Source organism: Euprymna scolopes, chromosome 37, assembly GCF_053919585.1.
Source record: "Euprymna scolopes isolate OS-2025 chromosome 37, ASM5391958v1, whole genome shotgun sequence".
Taxonomy (NCBI): domain Eukaryota; kingdom Metazoa; phylum Mollusca; class Cephalopoda; order Sepiida; family Sepiolidae; genus Euprymna; species Euprymna scolopes.
Genome location: NC_136518.1, coordinates 54,761,293 through 54,782,781, shown reverse-complemented (window position 1 = coordinate 54,782,781; position 21,489 = coordinate 54,761,293). Strand labels below are relative to the sequence as shown.

The window sequence follows — 21,489 nt, the reverse complement described above, 5'->3', positions numbered from 1 at the left end:
GGGAAAACGAACAGGGGGAAGCCACTGCGCCGGTGGCTACCCCACTTATTCGATGAAGGCGCTTCAGGGTATGTCACCACAAGTAGAGGTGACCCTTAATGGACGAAGTGCAAAAGCCCTTGTCGACACAGGCTGTACTTCAACAATTGTCACCAAAGACATGGTTGACACATGCAATGGAACCAGCAGCGTTACGGCAGTTGACGGCAGAGAGGTGAAGTGCAATGGCACAAGTATCGTTCGGTTGCTGGTACGTGGGATGTCACTAACAATCCAGGCGATTGTTATAAACAAAATTGTCACGGGTGTCAATGTGGTGCTAGGGATGGACGCAATTGCTCGACTATGGGGCGTTACGGTATATAGGAACTCTGTGAGATTTGGAGGACATCAAGGGGCTGCAGGTGTGCAATTCGAAAAAGGTGTCACAGGAACGGCCGGGATAGACAAAAGTTGCACGATAGAGGACCAAGATTTCTCTGTACACTTTGATGGTGAGAAATTGACAGTCAAGTGGGCATGGAAGGGAGAACCTCCCATACTGAACAACAGAGTGGAATGCTACGAGCATACGTTGCGAGGAGGCACAAGAGTTGAATTTGAGAAGGAGGTGGACCGATGGATCTCAGAGGGGATTTTAAGACCATGGACGGAGAAGGTGTAAGGTGTGCTGCCGTTAATGGCGGTTGTTCAGCCCACAAAACAAAAAGTTCGGCCAGTACTAGACATCAGGGAGCTGAACGTACACGTTGCGTGTCACACGGGAGGCGATGTGATGGACGTGTGCGGAGAGACCATGCGAGAGTGGAGGCAAATTCAGAAGGCTGCGACGATTGTGGATTTAAAATCTGCATACCTACAGATCCAAATTTCACAGGAATTCTGGAAATACCAGCTGGTCAGATACAAGGGCCGAACGTACTGCCTGACTAGGTTGGGTTTTGGCCTGAATTCCGCACCAAAAATCATGGCAGCGATCCTCAATACGGTGCTAAGCAAGGAGGACGCAGTCAGAAGAGCCACCAGTTCGTACATTGATGATATTTTGGTGGATGAGACTGTAACAACTGCGGAGGACGTAGTAAAACACCTCAATAGCTTTGGGCTAATTGCAAAACGCCTGGAATCGTTGGAGGGAGGAGCTGTGTTAGGGCTCGAACTAAGAAAGGACCAGATAGGACGGTTAGTGTTCCGGAGGGGAAATGTCGCAAAAATTGAGCAGACGAGAACTCTTCTCAATATGCGGAAGACTGGTGGGCCATTACCCTATTGCAGAATGGCTACGGACTGCATGTAGTTATATCAAAAGGCTAGCTAGTGGAGCGAAGTGGGAGGATGGAGTTGATAAAGAGACTGTGGACATTATGAGAGAGATTATTGAAGAGGTGAAGAGGGAGGATCTAGTGAGAGGTGTTTGGCATGTACCCAACAGTGCAGAAGGTGTTGTGTGGTGTGATGCAAGCTGTATAGCAGTGGGGGTCACCTTGGAGATAGGTGGTGTTACTGCAGAAGATGCTGCTTGGTTGCGGAAGAAATACGACGTGGCTCACATAAATGTGGCGGAACTGGATGCGGTTATGAAGGGCATCAACTTAGCCTTGAAATGGGGGCTACAGAATGTTGAGGTGAGGACCGATTCAGCCACTGTGTTCTCTTGGATCCAGTCCGAAGCTACAGGAGAAAGGAGGGTGAAGACGAAAGGCGCTGCCGAGATGCTTGTAAAGCATCGATTGATGATGTTAAGGGAGCTGATTAGGGAATTTGATCTTCAACTTAGGGTCACTATCGTTCCTTCAGCGAAGAACAGAGCAGATGTGATGACAAGGGTGCGGAAGACCTGGCTAAAGGCGCCGAATGAGGCGGCTGTTGCAATATGTTGTTTGAATGAAGACACTCTGAAGGATTTGCATGGCATGCACCATTTTGGAGTGGATAGAACCTTGTTCTTGGCCAGGAAGGTGAACCCCAGAATCACAAAGGAGGCCGTTAGGACAGTGGTTGAGAGATGCAGCCGGTGTCAATCAATCGACCCTGCGCCGAGTAGACACGAAGCTGGTGAGGTTCAGGTGGCAGAGAACTGGAGCAGGTTGGCGATAGACGTAACGCACTATCGACAGAGGCCGTATCTGTCAATGGTCGACTGTGGACCAGGAAGAGTAGCCATTTGGAGGGAAATCAAGGCGGAAAATGCAGGTGAAATTGCAAAGGTCTTGGAAGAGGTGTTTTTGGAGAGGGGTCCAGTGACGGAAGTGCTAATGGACAATGGAACTGCCTTTCGCTCAGCTGCCATGGAGAATGTGTTGGATAAGTGGGGAGTGCGGCGCTATTTCAGGGCTACATATAGACCAGGCGGAAACGGAATTGTGGAGCGGCATCACAGGACCATTAAGGCTATAGCTGAAAGGGGCCAGATTTCGCCGCCAGAAGCTGTCTTCTGGTATAATATGGCTCCAAAATTAAGGCAAAAAGTGGAGTCAGTGCCGCAGAGGGCAGTCTTCAAGTACGAGTGGCGGCATCCCCGAACTGCACAGGTACCCGCGGAGGAAGGCGAGAAGCGAGCGACTGTGCGAGTGGGAGAGGAAGTGTGGATCAAACCGCATTATGCTCGCTGTACCACACGCTGGGGGAGGGGCATTGTGATAAGTGTCCAGTCCCCGAAGAATGTATCTATCGACGGCATCCCTCGACACATCCTTGATGTGCGGCCGGTAGTGGTGTCATCAGAGGAAGACAGCGACGTCGAGCCAAGTAGCGACGTTCATGAAGAGGCTCCGCGGAGATCGCAGCGAGAGAGACGGCCGCCATGTTGGTCGAGCGACTACGTGATGGGTTGACATGTGATGATCGTGTAGATCAAGGGGGCGTGTGGTTGTCCCGCTTTGCAAATTGGCTGTTTGGAGAAATGGAAAACTAGATGGCTCTGTGTGGTTTGAGTTGTCCCCCTTTGCAAATTGGCTGTTTGGAGAAATGGAAAACTAGATGGCTCTGCGTGGTTTGAGTTGTCCCCCTTTGCAAATTGGCTGTTTGGAGAAATGGAAAACTAGATGGCTCTGGTTGATAGTCAATTTACATAAGTGGAGAAATGGGCAACATATAAACGGTACTTTTTTTTTTTTTTTTTTTTTTTTAAGCAGAGCGAAGAGCGCAGAGAGTGAAACGACGGATGGAAGAAGTGACGGCGAATTCTTTTTGTGACGGTGAATTATTTTTGGACGTTGAAGAGCTCGACTTTTGGAAGGAACAGCTGTGTCTTATATATATTTTTTTTAATTTCTTTTTTTTCTACTTCACTACAATCTTTTACAGAATCTAGTCAGAACGGCTTTCCCTTACGAGGGCATATTTTGCTGGCAGTAAATATTAACAGACTCTGAAGAGACTTTGTCAATGCAACTAGCAATTATTTTGATGCCAATTGTTGTCTCATAAAATAAAAATGGTTTGTGGCAAAGCAAGATCTCTTCGATTTCGTATTTCCACCTATTTTGTTCGACCTACCCTAACCTACCCCTCACTCCCACCCGAATAAAAAAAACGATGACTCACTTCTCAACATTGTTTGATATATTCAAAGCGAAATTTCTTCATTCTTTTTTGTTTTGAGGATGGGAAGAGGGTGCGATAATAAAAGATGATTTCTTAACCAAAAAATTGGATGCTGCCAGCAAATTGATGTTCATGGTTTGTGGATTCAGACGAAAGAAGAAATGTCTTTTGTCACGGATTAGTGGCATCGTCTTTGTCTTCGATTTTTTTTTTTTTTTTGTGAGAGGAATGAAGAAGTCATCTACATCAACCAGAGTCGGACTAGTAATATTGCCTTGTGCGCTCTTTGATTCCCTATCGGTTTATTGTTGACACGTTAAAAGTAGTCAGCTGAAAATGTAGTAACGTCTTTAGAACAGAGACATGGTTTCATACTAACATTTAAATCAACTTTCTTGAATAATACAGGGTGACCCCCCCCAAAAAAAAACGGGCCTCAACTCTAATTAAGCCCCGTTTCTTAGTGTTTTGTCCGAATGAAACGAACCTTTGGTCATAACTAGTTTATTATATTCAAAACATCGCATCAAAACACTACGGTCTTTGGTCTTCTTTTCTCCGTTCTACAGCATATGTTCTAGATTGCCTCCATTTAGCTTTTGTGTTTTTGGGTTACCTTGTATTTGTTAAGTAGTTATCTGAAAATGTAATAACGTCTTTAAAATAGAAAGACATGGTGTCCATTCTTGAATCATGTTTGTTAACGTTTTAATAAACAAGGAACGGTAATCATGGAATGACTTGATGGGTATGGATGCAAACAAAAAGGTTAGGAACTCCACGTGGTGTAAAATAAATGGCCCGTGTTCATTTCTGAATGAAGGATGAATGGGCTGTTTATAAGAATAAGGAAAACAGTTATACAGACTGCGTACCGTACATCGCTGTTGAAGTAAGGGCCATGTTTTCATGAAATGTAGATGCAGTCATTACATCTTGATTTTCATCTTTTGCTTTCATTCTCTCATCACTTTGTTTTTGATGGGGATAGGACATTCTACCGGATGCCAAACATTCTCCCGTTCGTTCAGTTACTCCAACCGAGAGACCTTTTTAAGATTCCAACCAATTGTTGGGAAAATCGATGTGATCGGTTTTTGGCCAGAAATTTGGTGATTAAGAGGTAAAAGTTCAACGATTTGACCTTTGAGAACTCTACCAAACTCCGACAATTTTGGGTCTACGCACTTGAAATTTTAGATATATGTTCCTTGGACATGGATCTAACTTAATATCTTGATTTTAGCCCAAAACAATAAATGTTAAGGAGTCATAATAGGGGTCAAAGTCTTTAAAAAATGCGTACCGTCTTGTTGATAGTGGATGAGGGAAGCCTTTTAGATGAGGGAACTATCTTTCTACCGGGGCTCACACCAGTAGCAAATCGCCCAACGCACCGTTCTGAATATCATCTCCAGGATTATTTTGCTATTTTGCTACCTATACTATTGATTTCGAGGTCCGTTGCATACTTAACTCAATGCTCAAATTCTATTAATCACAGGGATAATTACAATGGAATGATATATCCACCCAATATCGGATACACTTTGTAAATACCGAGAAAACGTTTGGACTACATATATAAATGGAAATTCAAAATTTATTATTTTACATAATTGGAGTAGAAATAATTATTAAAGTTTTTTCTTAAATATTTGTACTCCTTTGTCAAACAATAAAGTTTGTTCTAATTCTTATTCGATGAAGGCGAGGAGGGGGGACATCAATTTGAAAGAAACAGAGGATAGAAATTACTACCGGAACAGTAGTAGAAACTCGCTATGAAGCAAGCGAACAATAGAAGATGTTGTATTTGAGAGAATCAGCTTACTTTAAAGGCGTGTATATACTGATGCTTATTAGCTGTTTTCTTTTCGGATAAAGTTAATGTCAAGAGAGAGATAAAGCGCCTTTCTAGACCTTTCCTCGTCTAAGTTTTATAGGATGGTGCTTTTGGGGGGGGTATTCCATAGCATATCTTTTTTCCAACTTTATATAGGCATGTTTGGGGGTATTTCGTCTTATAGATAACATTGGGTCATCAGGAGAGAATACGTAATTTAACTCAAAATTCTCATTTATATTATTGCTCTATTTCGCATATTGAGCTTTTTTATCTGATTTGCATCGTCTTATAAATATTAATACTAATATTTATTTGGACTAACAATTTTACAGTATCATACAATCTGCATTCCTACGACATTTTATTTAAAATATATAAACAATAATCTACGTACACGCGTGTTTCGGGGACCTACCGCTCTTCAGCGTAGCTTGACTGTTCTTATGATTCGAACCTCGGACCCTATGTATTTCAGTCCAGCGTCTTAATCCATTACACTATGATGTCATAGACAATTTACGGTTTAGTTTTTATCGTTTATCTATTTACATAGTTTTTTGTTTCTGATTTTTAAAACGATATTAATAGATAAATGATAAAAAACTAAACAGCAAATTGTATATGGCATCATAGCGTAATGAATATATATGGACGATGTCAAAACAACGTTAATCCATTACCCACACAGCAGCAGCTGTATTGCTCAATAATGAGAAGCCTTGACTATCATTTGGGCGGTCGGATTTCGATCCTGACTTGAAGCAGTTGCCTGTCTAGCCGCACTGATGAGCTGTGAAATAGCGAAACAGTATTGTATGTAGATTACTATATATATATATATATATATATATATATATATATATATATATATATATATATATATATAGCAAAGGTACTTTCTATATTATCATGCCAATCACACACCACTATATACAATGCTTAAAGAGGTAAAAAGCTGGCAGATTATAAACCTATATAATGAAATTGAAAACCTTGTATAGGAGCTGATCTTCGTGAGATTGGGTGATTACAGAAAATGGAGATAAAAGAAGAAAGCAAAAAAAATAATAAATAAAAAAAACAAAACAAATGCTAGATTGATAGCTGCAGAGCTTTCCACGATAAAGACATTAATATTCGATTCCCCGACCTGTGTTAAAATGAATCTTCGACTCAGAACAGCAATCGTGGCGGCATTTAGGAAAAATCAATTCCCTAGACATGGAAACTGGATAGCTGTAGGGGAGAGGGGGGGACAGCAATTTGAAAGAAACATATTTCTGAAGTCAACATCTGGCCTTTGCGAAAATGTGTGTGTGTACGATTTCAAAAAAAGAAAAAAGAAAGAAAAATACGAAGCGACATGATTTCGGTATTTACGTATTTCTAAGGAGCTGGTGCCTTACGGATGAAAATAAAAACGTAGGATTGATGAACCGGTCTGCGTGATGCTATGCCAGCTTGCGTCGAAGATCTTTTTTTTTTTTTTATTGAGCTGCAATTGATCTATTCATATGTTCACTAGTAAATAAACTGAGCCAAGATTTTAATACGTTGTGATACCTACCCGCACTTCACTTCAAAAATACCACCCATGGAATCGTTAAATATAATCTACAAATCATTTCTAAAATCCAACAGAACAGATTATAAATGTTTATAATGAAACTGAAAACCTTGTTTAGGAGCTGATCTTCGTGGAATTGGGCGATTACAAAAAAATGTAATTAAAAAAAATCTTTAACTGCTTTTTTTTTTTTTTAATTTATTTTTGGAATCATTTGAGATGAGGGTTCATGATTTGTCTAGCGATTTAAAAAAAAAAAATTGCGGACAGTTACTTTCATCTTCATAGTTTTTGTTCTTTCGCCACGTTTCGGCAATCACCTGAAGAAGGCCAGAGAATGAGTTGCCCGAAACGTGGTGAAACAACAGGAAGAATGAAGATGAGGATAACAGTCCGCAAAAAATATTCGATTTAACTGCCTTGTCCACCAGGTTTAACTTACGATTGTCCAAGCACTACAAGTCTGTGGAATTCCCTTCCAGCTCCTTGTTTTTGCTGCTATCCACAGCCTTGGCTTTTCCAAGACTAAGGCCATGGGCATCTCATGTCTTTGCAATAATCATCTTTCGTTTTTATTAGATCCTTACATCAAGTGGCTTCATGCCTTTTCCCGAGCGATTTTCATAAAAAAAGTTTTTGTTTTGTCGCCTTTTATTGCAAGCAAAGTTGGTTTGGCATATGAAATTTCAATAACCCAAACACAACCCTTTCTTAGCAGGGTTCTTATTTTGGCTGTGATGGCCCCTTCATCTGACTGGTATTCTCGTTGGAGAAGTTAGGCAAACAATAATCAGAATGACTGTTCGAAACCAAGAAATAATAGTAGCTATCGTCGTATTAGTTATCACAAACTAGCCTAGAGTTCAATGTGCGAAAACTCACTTTTTTTTCTTGTATAATAGCGGCACTGATGAGTTGTGATACAACGAAACAGTACTGTATGTCGACGACTATAAATGTATTGTAACCCCCCCCCCTCTCTTTGGGTAGAGCACTGTCGTAAATAATCTCACCGCTACTTAATTGACTGACGGTTTGTTTGTAAATAAGCGGGTTGAGCACTATAAAATTAGTGGACGAATGTTTGTTTAAAATATACATTTTTCGAGGTTATTTGTGGGCGCCGCTCCCGTGGGTCGATAAGTAGAACTCCCAACTGTCAACGCGATGGCCCTAGGTTCAATCCTCGGCTTGGGAGAGGTGCTAGTCTAGCGGCACTGATGAGTTGTGATACAACGAAACACGACTGTATGTCGATGACTACAAACACACACACACACACACACACATATATATATAAAATGTACATAATTAAACTCAGAATTCCCATATATATATATATATATATATATATATATATATATATATATATATATATATATATATATATATATATATATATATATGGGAATTCTGAGTTTAATTATGTACATTTATTGTTTGACAAAAAAGTACAAATAATTACTAAAGTTTTTGTTATTTTTTCATTCGTCCATGGATTTTCAATGAATGGCTCATCTCATCTGAGGAAATGTTATTAGCAAAATAGATGTGGATAACTTTAAATTTTGCTCATTAGCATTGAAAAATAAAATTAAAATAATATTGTAAAAAGCATACTCACAGTCGAAATAATAAGGATCCTGTAACAGTTGTAGAATTCAATGAATACTTGTTTATATTTTTTAATGCAAAATTCAAATAATATTTATTTATGAAAAATGATGTCTTTTAAATTTTGCCAATTTTAAGCTTCGCCTATTTGTGCTCTTTCCAAAACATTATTCATAACAGATTGCACAGTCTCTGGATTGCGATTAAACTCCCTTATTTCCTTCCTGGTGTTTTCCTTCAATTCTAGACATCCGCACAAGAAAAAGTTTGGGCTAGTTAAATCTGGAGAATGTGGTTCGCCAAAGCATTGCTGGGTTTTTTTTTAAAAACCATTTCACAACTTGCTTACGTTGTTCAATACTGTACTTATCCATAATTAATTTACAAGATCCTGTAAAATATCTTAAATAGAGAAAAAAAAATCATTAATGATAAAATGACAAAGATTTTTACCCAACAAGTTATGGCCTTCTGTGCAAGGAAACAGAAAAAAGAAAAAAAAACTGGATTCATTCTGTTTAACAAAGGCCTTTATATCTGGTATTTCCAACAACACATTTTTTTTACATATTTAAACAGTTCATTTCTCCTTCTCTTCAGCCACATGTGACATGTTGTCTTTGCTGTGACGTCACTCACGTGTGTCGAACATGTGCTTTTCCGAACACCGACTACACCTCGAACACCATTCACCCGAACAAAACAATATTCTTCTCCATGATCCTCGTCACGTGTGCCTTTTTATTGTCTCTGCTGTGACGACACATCAGCCGGCTTGGTCATTTGCATATGTTATACGCTGCTGCTGTTGCTGCTGCACCCAGCGTCAGCGGCTCTGTTACATATATAACATGGTAAATGTGAGAAGCAAAGTAAAATAATTTGGAAGGGGAAAGTGTCAAGATAACGTTTAAGATACAAACACAGGAAATGACATTCGGACCGAAGCTGCCGCTGTCCGAGAGAAAAGGAGATGAAGTTGTTGTCGTGTGGTGATTAAAGAATCACTTGAAACCTGATTGGCCGGCGCTCAAAATATTGGGAGCTTCCTTCAGTTGATTAGAGTAAAATGTTCCGGACGTGATCTGCATTTTTAATCAACTTCCGTTTCCCCGAATTACGAGCGGATGTGCATGTTACTTAGAAATTATCACAGCTGACGATCGGGAGGGGGGTCGATTTCGAATCCAATCAGCTTTTTTATGTCTATTAATACCATGGAAAAGTTAGAAGCTCACGTTTCCCCGCACGACCATCGCTAGAATATCTGATCATCTTCATTTATCGTTTAAATGCCTATAATTGATAAGCAACGTTATTTTCAAAATTGTGTCTGCCATTAGTTATCATTGGAATACCAGAAGATGCATTCAATTCACATTCATAAATTTGTATTCTTTTTTAACGAAGTACGTCTTACACGTGTTTTAGTGAATAACGCAAGACCACTAAACAAGTCTTCAGAGACAGATGTATGTTCTTAAAAAACATTGTTGGAAAATTGTTTTTTTTTTTTTTAATATGGAACGAAAATAGATTTGGAGAAGGAAAAAAAGAAAAAACTGGCATGGGAATGAAGGGAAGAAAACGTCGAATTCGGGCGAATACATTAGACAATCTAGAGTGTTCGAACGCTAGTTGACTACTTCTTTGTTATTATTCTCTAGACAGTGCCCATCCTTAAGTACACTGAAAGGGACTTAATTAAGCAATAATTATTCTTTATACCTACAGACACTAGTGTTTTATGCTTGCGCAATCATTAGTGTAATAGTGACAATTCCTGCCGGACATATTATATATAATTACTTATCATGCGAAAGCCAGAAGATGTATTTAATTTACGAGCATACGTGTTTACTCATTATTTTTATTAAGTACGTTCAATAACGGAAGGCCACTAAACAGCTCATCAGAGACAAATGTATGTTCCCCAAAACATTGTTGTAAAGTTTTTTCTTTGGAATTAAAAAAGAATTTGAGAGAGAAAAATAGCGATAAACATAATGGAGATATGTAAAGTCTACAAAAACATAAATAAATTAAAATAAAAACACTTGCTTATTGTAATGTTTTAGGCACCACCACCCTCTCCAAAAAAATAATTGTATTAAAAACATACGTGAGAAAAACGTCTTACGACGCTGTATTAGATTCTCTAAACATTAGAGATATATTTCTCAGATATAGTATTTAAGTTCTAGATTAAAAAATCATATGATATTGTGTGTGTGTGTGTGTGTGTGTGTGTGTGTGTGTGTGTGTGTGTTATAGGACCGTTACCTACCTTGGACGGTCTGCAGAGTTGTATAATCAAGATTTATCTGCATATATATATATACTGTTATGGAACCGTTACCTACCCGTTGATGGACTCTTCCAAATACTGTATTCATCAATAGCCAAGTACTCTTGAGGAGATATGGCACGCTACCAATAATCGGTTTACAAGTAAGCCTAGTTTACGCCACCACTTTCCTCTGTATCGTGTTCCTTTTTCGATGTACCTTTAAAACCTATGCCGTGCTCCGAGTTGTCTTTCTTGGTCCCAATCTGGTTCAAATTCTTCTTCCTATTATATATATATATATATATATATTTCAGTTGAATTAAAGTCGGTCAATTTAGCTCTTATGCTCAGATCATCATATAATTATTAGATCACTCTGACAGACGTAAAAAAGCATTTAAAAAATAAATGTTTAAATTCATTAGCATTTCTCGCAGTTAATGGTAGCCAAATGGATTAGACCCTTGCTAATGAAGCCAGTGATGGCTTGGTCGCCGGGTTCGAATCTAACAACTGGTGTTAATCGTGAAACCCTGCACTGATGATTCCCAAAAGGATGAAACACTGGTGTTTGTAGGTATTTTATAATTATTATAGTAAATAATTATTTTTATATATATATATATATATATATATATATATATATATATATATATATATATATATATATATTAGTGATGGGACGATTCCAATATTTTTTCTGATTCCGATACAATTACCGATTCCGATACTTCATGAATCTCTAAATATTTAACTATAAAAGTGTTATTTTGTCCCGATTACTGTAAAAAAAAACATCTTAAATGTGCTTATATTTACTCAATCGTAAAAACACACTTACTGAAAATTTGGATCAATAAATATTTATTATTTTATTATTACTATAAGCAGTGGAAACTGTTTCTAAAACCAAAATCAAATAAAGAACATAATTTAAGAATCGGTTTTGGCATCGGAGAATAGGTATAAATTTTCCAATTCCGATACCGATTCCAATACCCCAAAAAGCTCCGATTTTTCCGATTCCTGATTCTGAATAATCGTCCCAACACTACTATATATATAACACTACTAAATATATATATATATATATATATATATATATATATATATATATATATATATATATAAGTTAGAAAGGTATTTCATCCAAGGCATGGTGTAAAAGTTTCATACCTTACTTTGTAAAATTTATAAAAGTGCACTTTGAAGATAAATAAATTTCAAATTGAATCTTGTACCTTTATTTTTAAAGCCTATAGTAAAAACATTTTGTTTAACAATTTTCCTGCCTTGGATGAAATGCTTTTCTAACTTGTATCGTATCTTTTTAAGATTATATTTTATTTAATTTATTAATTTGGATTTAAAAAAAAAATGAATGTGGTTTTACATGTATTTATAAAAACTCTCCTACTCTCTATTTCAGTTTGTATTTCTCCAAGCACCACTACTCATTTTTGTAACCCCCTCTTTGTATTATTACAGGTCTGAATATTCTCTCTGTTTCAGTTTGTATTTCTCCTCACACCACACCTTTTTTTTGCAACTCCCTCTTTGACATACATGTGTGTATAATGAGAAAATCTGAATTTTTTTAACAAAAACTTTAAAATAACTTTTTTATATTTAATTTTTTAAAACTTCTTTCAGAATAGAAAATCTTTACAATTTAATAAGGAACATATTTCATATAGGTTTCATTAAAAATATTCAGTAGATAACGAGAAAAATAGAGATGAAAATTTCAAAAGGACTGTATAACTGGTTACGCTCAATAGTAGTCCTCGCCAGCGAAAGTCTTTATTATTGTTATTCTATTATTATTATTTAAAACATTTTGTGTGCTGCTCTTTCGCGTGAGAACTAATAAAGATAATATTTTTTAATAATATTAATCATTTTTAAACTTACAGACACATGTGCTTCGAATTTCCGTCCTCATCAGTGTAGTAAATGATAATGGATTTTTTTTTTTTTTTTACACGGTGATCACCACTTATCAAGGCCTGGAAGCCACTCAGGGATAAGGTTTATTGCAAGTACAGTACGTTAGTGTTGAGATTTATTGAAGTGTTTACTTGAGGTGGCGGTTCATTAGGAATTTGTTTACGTTGGACTTGAAGACATTCAGGTTGTAGTCAGGTGGGAAGCACGCAGACGGAACAGAGTTCCACAGGCATGCGTGAAATTTATTTAATCACCAGCTATGAAAATAATGACAAAGCAAAGTTAGACTGACAGTGTCTCTTTTGTGAGAAAGAGGCTGCAAGGTCGGACATTTACCATTAGATGTAGAAACAGGTTTTTTATTTTTTAATGGTAATGTCAGGGTAGAAAAGGGTTCTCTGAGTAGTACATCCTCAGATGCGACGACAATAGTCTGTATTAGGGTGTATTTGGTTCTTATGCATGGGGAGGATTGCATCTGGAGCGATAGAAAGATCATATCATTTTTCCAACAATGTTGGCAATGGATTTCGTGTAAATCATCCATTGCAGATAGAAAATGAAGGTCAATCCCAGAAGCTTGTCTGCTTACCCCCCCCCCCAAAAAAAGCCATTCATTTCAATTGGAACTAAGTGAGAATCAAAGAATTGGTGGTGAAAAGATGGAAGCTTGGTTTTAAGTGTGTGATTTCACAAGGGAAGGAAGATGGGAAAAATTTTTTTATTACACACGGCAGTACTACTGTGACAACTACTGTGAGCGATTAGGTCTACATGGCTCAACACAAGAAATACTGTCGATACGACCCGACACAGTACCAAACACTTCCGTTGACAGAACCCGGCACGATCCCAAACATTTCCGTCCACACGATCCAGCACGGTTCTGAACAATTCTGTCGACACAGCCTGACACGATCTTGAACAACTACATCGATACGATCCCGAACATCTCCATCAAAACGACCTGACCACGATCCAGAGCAACTCTGTTGAAACAATACGCTACCAGAGCAAACTCGGCAGAACGACTCTGGCTTTTCATAGCCTTTGAACGAACTCACTTTCGCCACAGTTCAAACTTCCTTCAGACCCCCACACCGTAAGGCACTGTCAAAAAGGAACAAACAAACAAACAAACAAACAAAAACAAACAAATCCGGGTCGGCATCTATTCCCCTTCAACAAAAGCATTCACCATGATTACTCTCCTGTCCCGACAGGTAGGTAGGCCCGACTAAGACATTGACACACATTGCTTGAGCAGTTCCGCACATGCTTTTAAAGTTGCTATTCATGACAGTATCGTCTGCATAAATGTTCTCAAATTATCTTTGAATGTGATTTGAAAGATCATTGATGATATCAGGAAAATAGTTGAGCCCAGCACAAATCCCTGAAGTACGCCAGCAATAATACTGTAATTTTTGGACTTCTGCCCATCGATGACTACTTTTATAAATCTACCGGATTTAATAGTTGAAAGGACATTTCCAGATATTCTGTTGCTCGAAATCTTATGAACTAGACTTTAATACCAAACTATATCAATCACTTTAGATATATCAAGGGTTATTATTCTAGGAGCCCCCACTGATTCACTGATCCTGTGTGATATTACAGTCAACAAATCAGTTGTTAATTTTGCAGGACGGAAACCATATTGCTTGTAACTAAATGGGGTTGTTTTATTCAGATGGTTGGCAATTCCTCTATTTGTTGTGGATTCAAGCAACTTACGCATAGCACAGAAAAGGCTAATTAGTCTGTACTAAGATGCAGAAGACCAATCTCTAGTATTTTTAAATACTGAGCAGACTGAGGAAATTTTCCAAGGTGTTAAGAAGCAGTTGTTTTTTTTTTTAAGCAGCATCTGAAGGGTTTTGCAAAAATATGAGTTCTTTTTTTTTTTTCGCTCATGTTCACCCTTTACGAAGAATATCGCCACTTGGACGTAAGGGGTAACTATTTGGGGCCATGTCTAGGAAAGATAAACAAGATAGTTGTTTATGTTACATTTAAACTTCTGCATATCAGTGCATCCAGGGAAGCAGGAAGCAGGAAGGGAATTCCAAAGTCTAGCTGTTCGAAGGAAGAAACTATTAGAATAGAAAGCTTTCTGGCATTTAGGGACAACAACAGTGAAAGGGTGAGATGTTATTGCTAAGCGGGTTTGTCGGGGATATGTACGTCGAGGGCGTACAAATGAAACAAGATCATCAGAACACATTCCATTAAAATATTTGTAAAACAGGCACAGTGATACAACGTTGTGACGATGTGACAGGGGCTGGAGCTTAGTTGATAAAGTGGGACCGATTAGATTGACAATTCTTTTTTGGACTTTATCTAAGAGGGAGAGACTAGTGGTAGATGCACCAGTCCAGATTTGGCAACAATACTCCATGCATGGGCGAATGGTGGCCTGGTGAATGTATAGGATACTCCCAGGCATGAGTTGTCTTCTAGCTCGATAGAAGGAACCCATCTTCTTTGCAGCAGCCTTTGCAATGTCCTTTATGTATTTGTTCCAGTTCACATTGCCCGCAAATGTTAGGCTGAGGAGTTTGAAGGTAGAATTTTCAGGTAGGGTGCTATTTATCATGGATATAGGGGGTTGGAAAGGCGTCTTGTAATTGTTAAAAGAGAGCAGCTTAGTTTTACTTGCCTTAAAGGTTACCATCCATTTGCGGCCCCATTCCACTATAGTCCAGAGGTCATTTTCTAACAATTCTACCATTGTCTTAGATTTATGTACATCTGATCTTCTCTTATGCATATTATAGAGCGTTTTATCATCAGCAAATATACCCATCTCGTTCCGATTGCAGCTGTTAAATAAGTATGATAAAATGTTGGCAATGACAGTTTCTTTATTGGCATCAAGGTGGTTTATGAGTTTAGCAGATATATGCATGTTGCTTTGAGCATTTCCAGTCAATGTGGTAAGGATCAGGAGGTAGGACTTTGATGTAAAGTTCTTAGCAAAGAGTTTAGCTTTGTCGGATGCTAACGGAATCACATCTGGCTCATTGATGATGGTCGGGATAGCAGTTACACATCCGTTGATGACTCTGTTTGTTATTTGCCAAAAACTAATGAAAACCAAGCGTCTGTTCAGCTATTTTAGACTTGACGAAGTGAGCATATCTCGAATTTTTCTATAATTCTTTTGCAGTGGTAACTGGCAGTTCTAAAGGCAGCTTTGGTTTTTTAGAATAGATTAGTGTGAAAGTCAGTCTCTTAAAGCCACTTAACGCATTCCAGCATGGAAAGTGGACATGATGACAATGTTGTTGTTGTTGTTGATAATGATAATGATGCTGATGATAGAATGTCTCAAATTTAAGGCTGATTCTTAAAGCTTAAATTTTAGACATCTAGAATCAAAATCATGAATCTTAAGATGAAATTGAAATTCCAGGAATCTTACTGAATTTATTTCTCATGACCATTGCAAAGACACATCCGAGGAGTATCGGTGGGGGTTACATCGGCGGAAACGTTGTGAAAAAAAACATTACAAATGAGAACAGTAGTTTGGATAATCCAGATAATATAATACGTCTGTAACGTCGCCGTCACGCTCAGAACCATGTTCGCCACAGTTCAAACCTCCCTCGGACCTCCACGCCGTCCGACACCGTCGAAAAAGAACAAATAAATAAAAATAAAAAAAATCAGAGTCGGCATCCTTTCTCCTTCAACAAAAGCACTCACTGCGCTTACTTTCCCATCTCGACACAACTTAAAATATCTCTCACCGCCACACGTCCATCTAGTTTGGTTCCGTTTCTCTCTCCTCTAACCACATGCCGGCCGTAGCCGGCCATATCTCGTTTTCAATTTTACAAGCCCATTTTCTTCGATGGGCACTTTGCTTTTCTTCAGAGCATGTGGTGTCCTTTTTTTTTTTTCCTTTTTTTATTATCACAACTTGAGCACTTTTCTTAATTTACTTATGCGCTTTTTTCGGCTACTGCTGCTGCTAATCTCTTGCAAGCCAGCTATCCTTCGCTGCTGCTGATATTTTCCCACGCGCTTATATGCACTATGTTACACGTCAATACTCACTAAAAAAAAACAGAAACATAATACAAGATTGAAGTATCGGAAACTTTTAATAATAAAGAATATTCTCGGTGCAAACCGACAAATGAAGCAGCTGATCTGAGATAAAATCTTCATCTTTCTTATCGCCAATCCCCCCTCCGATCATGCGCACACCTATACCGCACCTGTCGTAAATATACTTTGCTTACTCTTTACTTATTTAGGTCACCAGCACGATACGCGAATCTTATGAGAGATAATTCAGTTTATCCCAGTAAGAACGATTTTCGTTTTCGATCTGTATCTTGTCGCAATCGGTACGGAAGTGAGATTACTATACAAAAGACCTGTTTCCGCCCTTTCTATCTCCCTCCTACTTTCTTCTTCTTCTTCTTCTTCTTCTTCTTCTTCTCCTCCTTCTTCTTCTTCCTTCCCCCTTATACTTCTCGTCCTTATTGTTATATTTTTCTTACTTTTAATATTCTTATACGTATTCTGATTATTTTAGTTCTTTATATATATATATATATATATATATATATATATATATATGTGTGTGTGTGTGTGTGTGTGTGTGTGTGTGTGTATCTATAAAAGTGAACGTGTCTGTGTACATTTCCTTACGCAATAACTATCAATCTACAGACTCGAAATTTTATATACAGGGTACTGAGATTTGGGAAAATCTATCTGATCGGTTTTCGGCCAGAAATTTGTCTGTTAAGGGGTCAAAGTTCAACGATTGACCTTTGAGAACACTACCAAACTCCTCCGACAATTTTGGGTCTAAACACTTGAAATTTATATATAGGTTCCTTGGACATGGATCTAACTTAATAACTAGATTTGGGCCCCAAACAATAAATGTTAAGGGGTTATAAAAGGGGTCAAATTTAAAAAAATTGACCTTTTTTTTTTTTTTTTTTTTTTTTTTTTTGCTCAGCATGCACCTCCAAACACCCAGGCAACGCCGGGCACCCATGCTAGTATATATATATATTTCTGTGAAAATATTCTATATTCACTTATATTTCCTTTTTATATATATCCATCCTTATTTAGAAGCTTAATGTAATTTCAGGCAATATGAACTGGAACAAATACATAGAGGCCACTGCAAAGGCTGCTGCAAAGAAGGTGGGTTCCCTCTCTCGAGCTAGAAGACTACTCACGCCTGTGAGTATCATGTACTTATACAAGGCCATCATTCGCCCATGCATGGAGTATTGTTGCCAAATCTGGACTGGTGCATCTACCACTAGTCTCTCCCTCTTAGATAAAGTCCAAAAAAGAGTTGTCAATCTAATCGGTCCCACTTTATCAACTAAGCTCCAGCCCCTGTCACATCGTCACAACGTTGTATCACTGTGCCTGTTTTACAAATATTTTAATGGATGATGTTCTGATGAACTCGTTTCACTTGTACCCCCTCGACGTACATATCCCTGACAAACCCGCTTAGCAATAACATCTCACCCCTTCACTGTTGTTGTTCCTAAATGCCAGAAAGCTTTCTATTCTCATAGTTTCTTCCTTCGAACAGCTAGACTTTGGAATTCCCTTCCTGCTTCCTGCTTCCCTGGATGCACTGATATGCAGAAGTTTAAATTAACATAAACAACTATATTGTTTATCTTTCCTAGACATGACCCCTAAATAGTAGGCCCTTACGTCCAAGTGGCGATATGCTTCGTAAAGGGTGAACTTGTGTAAAAAAAAAAAGGAGAATATAATGAATAAATGGCAAAGGTCTATATTCCAAATTTCATGATGTTGACCATCTTACAGTTTATTCTATTTAATTTGGTTGACAACTGAATTAAAGGAATAAATTGTGAGATTTCAGTTTTCTTGTTTGCATGTGGTGTTCCTCTATCTTTTTGTTTTATTTCAATTGTAGTGTCCATATGACTGGCTAGCATTTATAGCGCATGTGGATCAGTTTTCGCAATCAACTGTTTTTCTCAGCATCGCCGTTTGTTGTATAGTCTCAGTCTTCCCCTTGATTCCGATTTCTCCTAGTTTTTTTTTTAAGTTTTTTTTTGGGGGGGGGGGCTGTTCTTAGTGCTTCTGCAAGTATTGATATTATTTTGATTTTTTTTTTTTTTCATTTTCCATATTTCTTTTCGGTTTTCTGGAAAGTTCTGCATCGTTGATTCGTTTTTCCGTCCCTTGGATCTTCAATCTATGATCTGCTGCATGTGCTCTCTGCTTATTCCGGCATTGCTTTTAGTCGTGCAATTATCCTTACAGGGATAGTAGTATTTATTTGTTCCGCCACGAAAGCAAATTATGACAAGAGGTCGTTTTTAATGTGGGGGAAAACCAGCCCCCCCCCCCAACAAAAATGGTCACTCTGGTGGGAGATCAAAAATAATGATTGTCTCAGTATAGATGGTTTCGCCATCCATTGACTGAGAAAAATTACCTCAAGAGTAGCATTGGAACAGATACTACACTTTGAGATATTAAATTTTTCACAAGAAAAAAAAATACAAATGGGAAAATGAACAAAAAAAATTTAGGCACAAAGCCAACCAAAAAAGAAGGAGTGGGTTTAGGTTGGATGGTCCATCTCGTCTTTTAAAAAAGATTTTCTCTCAGCCAGTATCTCGGCTCGAAGGCCAAGCATTATTGAGCACTAGAAATTTTCAAATGTTACTATCAATAATTATTCAAGTAAGAACGATCTTCGCTTTTGATCTGTATCCTGTGGAAACCGAGACGAATTGAGATTCCTATTCTAAATGTTAATCCCCTCACACACATACACACCTCTCTCTCTCCTTCCTACCTTCTTCCATTGTTGGTTTATCATCGCAGCCGTAAGTTTAAGCCATGGTTTTTATTGCCTCTTAAGTTTGACAGCGAAACTACATCTACCAATAGACATTGGTTCCAGCCTAAAGTGTGTGAAGATCTCTTAAAAACCGTTGTATTTCTTATGACTTTCATACGACTATTCAATGCGCCGTCTACTGCTCTGTGAAATGTCCATAAAAGTCATTGACTGTGAGTGCCCTTTATGGAAGCGGTGTCAGCACCAACACTAGAAATTGCATATCGGGTCATTACTGGCTGCACAATGACGTGTAGTGTGGAGAAGACAGAAAGAGAGAGAGAGAGAAAGAGAGAGAGAGAGAGAGAGAGAGAAAAAAAGAAAAGAAATTGGTTCTTGTTTGAGAATGCGATTATTGTAAATCTTTATTTAGTTGGTTAATATAAAACTGCATTGCTGACTAGAAAGTTTCTCTCTTTCTATTCTTTCTCATTCGTATTATTAGGATATCTGATTTTTAGTTCATCATCATCAGCATCATCATCATCATCATCATCATCATCATCTATATATTACTACGATAGCGTCTGTGTTATTTATGTTCTGTGTCATGCTTACATCCGAGTCATTTAATTGTTATGGACTTCCATTTCTTGTAATAAATAATTTTACCAAGAATTCTTCATAAACTTTGGTTTTGGTTTCGATTATAGCTTAAGTAATCAATTTTTTTTTATAAATCATTTTACCAAGAAATCTTCATAAGTTTTGGTTTCGGTTTCGATTATGGCTAAAAGAACTAAAGTTATATATATATATATATATATATATATATATATATATATATATATATATATGGGGCTCCTTCAGTCTTTGACAGACCATGCATACCCACGAAAGGGTGCCTAAGCGTGAAATTTTTGTGATAGGGGGTGCGCAATCTCCAACCATACCTCTCCTGAGTCGACATTGTTAAATATCAGTGGCAAGTGAAGTGTATGTACAAGACGAGTGGAAACAAATGCCGAGATAAGCAGAGAGCACATACAGTGCCTAGAATTCCCAAATGGTCACCCATCTGGTACAAATCAGGCTCAACGTTGCTTAACTTCGGCGATCTGATGAGAACCGGGGTGTCAACGCGATTATGCCATATATATATATATATATATATATATATATATATATAGTAGGTTATAACATATATATGGCAATTAAGCTACACAGAATATTCCACATTTCATCCACGCTAGGATTCTTCGGGAAAGCCATGGATGAAACGCGGACTATTCTGCATAGCTTAATTGCCATATATATTTTATAACTTACTAACTAGCTCTACCTACGTATTGAGCACTGTTGAAGTAAATACTTACAGTTTACGCATAAATTTATACTTTCGTATATTAATTTATGTGAGTAAATGAAGTAGTTACATATGTATATATATATATATATATATATATATATATATATATTGCCATCCTGATATAAGAGACCCGAATATAAGAAAAACGGATACATGAGATTTTCTCTGGTCCCAACTTAGAGCTTGTGTTAATGTACAGAGTAACCCGGATATAAGAACCCCGGATATAAGTTCAACCCGTATATAAGATAGATTCGGGTGTGCAGAAGAAGTCTCTTATATCCGGGTAACACTGTATACATAATTTTTTCATAAGTTTTGGTATCGATTTCGATTCAAGCTGACGCATCCAAGTCATATGGATATATTTGTTTTTTTGTTGTTTTTTTTTTAAATCACAACTTTATAATGTATAAAAATCGATAGAACATTAACTCCATAAAATATACGAAATCTGCAAGAATTAAAATAT

General features: G+C 37.7%; 1 protein-coding gene and 1 pseudogene across 1 annotated transcript in view; one reads left to right on the top strand and one right to left on the bottom strand.

The window, feature by feature from the left end:
- The window catches only part of LOC145261199 (neprilysin-1-like), a 1,350,287-nt gene that overhangs the window by 273,259 nt on the left and 1,055,539 nt on the right, over positions 1 to 21,489 (top strand). The gene's annotated exons all lie outside the window — the stretch shown is intronic.
- LOC145261464 (5S ribosomal RNA) lies at positions 20,690 to 20,806 on the bottom strand (annotated as a pseudogene).